Here is a 2,190-nt window from a genome sequence, read left to right on the forward strand (position 1 = left end):
TGAAGTTGTGAGAAAATGAAAGATTTGTTTTTAATTTTGGGGAGAAGAAAATGACTGCAGTCAGAAATATCAGTACTGTATCCATTCCATGAAATCCACTTGCATTCTCATTAGGATGCGAAAAGAATATAGTGCTAATAACCGGTTCTGGAAAAGTTGTAATTTACTAATTGCTGACAGAATGAAATTACTATAAAATGGGAAAATGCTGAGGGTCTGAAAATATCAAACTGGTTAAACAGGTAGAGAATAATCTTTATTTGGTTATGCTAACACACTCATTAGGCCCCATCCTCACTATACACTTAAAGCTCTATTATACCTCTTTAAACAGTCATGTCTTCCTGCAAGGAATCCTGGGAATGGTAGAGTTGTTAAGAATGCTGAGAGTTCTTAAGAGACTCCTATTCCCTCACAGAACTCTACTTCCCAGAGTGGTTTAACAACCAATCCCTGTCATAGCTGCCAAGTTTTCCCTTTTCTCGCGAGGAAGCCTATTCAGCATAAGGGAAAATCCCTTTAAAAAAGGGATAACTTGGCAGCTATGATCCCTGTTCCCAGGGAACTCTGGGAATTGCAGCCATGACTGTTAAGAGTGGTATCATAGTGCTTCGAATGTGTTGAGTGGATGTGGCCTTAACAAGTAGCCAGGGGAAGGAATAATAGAAACATAGAATTGTTGGAGGGTCATCTATAGCTCAACCCCCCTGCAGTGTAGGGATCTTTTGCTCAACGTGGGGCTCGAACCCACAACCCTGAGATTAAAAGTCTTATGCTCTACCAATTGAGCTATCCCAGGTCTGAGTTTGCTTAATCGTTTAGATTGGGATCTTGTTGTTAAAACTTGCAATGAAGCTTACCATAAAAATATTCCTTTGATGATTCTGGATCAAGAATGATGCAACATGAGATCGTATCTTGGTACATGATGAGTGATGGTTTTCAACTATTTGTTTATTTATTGCATTTATATACTGCCTTTCTGCCAAGGCACCCAGGATGGTTTTTTTTTTTTTACAATTTAAACGCTAAAACAAGTACATAATATAAAACAAAGGCTGGCAGAGTCCTATAATTCCAGCTGGGAGCTGGTGATATTTGTGCTTCTTGGCCTGGGCTCCCTTGTGCTATGTCATATAACAAAGGTTTATCTTATCTTATTTTATTTTATTTTTAAGTTACTAGAAAGCTGAGACTGCCCCTGGAACATATGCTATCTTTCAATCTGCACATTCACTTCCCCAATCCCCTTCCTTCCTATTCCTGTCTCTCTCTCCTAGGCAGAGAGCCCTGTTCTAGCGCTGTTGTCCAGGGGGGAGGAGGGCGAGGAGAGAGAAGCTGATCAGTGGCTGTCTCCCTGTGACCCTTTAAATCTGAGCCTTGTGGGACAAGGAAGAGTGGAGGGGGGGCTGCTTCCTGTAGCCAACAGCTGCTAGGATTTCAGGGTTGAGGATCTGATTTCTCCCCCCCATGAGAAGTTCCATTGTCTCCAGCATGGCCTGTGAAATATTTCCTTGCTGAGTGACAGTGAGTGGACAGGCAGGTGGATGAATGGAGATGGGGGTCTCACATGGAATCATACATACCAGTGGCAAGTTTGGAAGGGTAAGTGCGAGTATTGGAGAAGGCGCTTCTGCATCTGGAAGGAAGGTTTCTCCGTTGAGAAGGGAGGCTGTGCATTTCACAAGATCCCCTCTAACAGGAGCACCGGGTTTGCCTGCATTGCAGTCCTCTGTTTGAACAGCTATTAGAGGACCATTCCCTATGTGCATAGCGTAAAGATCACAAACGCAGGCCAGATTAGCATCGGAAGATATGAGTGTTGTCCATGGCAAAAACAGGTGCATGCGCAAGCATTCATATGAAAGTGTGTACACATGTAGACTTGTATTGCTCAGCTATTATGTACACAGGCTGTGCACTTGTTGAACGTTATATGTGAATAACTGTACAAGTGTGCATCTCAACAATTTGTGTGTGCAGGTACACAGCTTGTACACTTGTTGAACGTAAAATGTATGAATGCCTCCTGGGTAACTGCTTTTCCTTGCAAAGTGTGTTACATGGCCAAATGCTCATTCACAATTTCACATGGGCAGATAACATAAGAGCCCATAGTGTTGCAGCAGTCAGAGGGTTGTGTAGTTTCTGTAAATTTAAAAGAAAAGTTAGCGTGCCTGGGAGCACAGG

The 2,190-nt window shown here is 42.6% G+C and overlaps 1 non-coding gene across 1 annotated transcript; it reads right to left on the reverse strand.

Moving 5' to 3' along the window:
- Nucleotides 1-726: 726 nt before the first annotated feature.
- On the reverse strand, nucleotides 727-795 carry TRNAK-UUU (transfer RNA lysine (anticodon UUU)). The gene has a single exon. It is a non-coding gene; the product is annotated as a tRNA-Lys (tRNA).
- Between the last annotated feature and the right edge of the window lie 1,395 nt (nucleotides 796-2,190).

This window comes from Zootoca vivipara, chromosome 6 (genome assembly GCF_963506605.1).
Source record: "Zootoca vivipara chromosome 6, rZooViv1.1, whole genome shotgun sequence".
In the NCBI taxonomy this organism is placed as follows: Eukaryota; Metazoa; Chordata; class Lepidosauria; order Squamata; family Lacertidae; genus Zootoca; species Zootoca vivipara.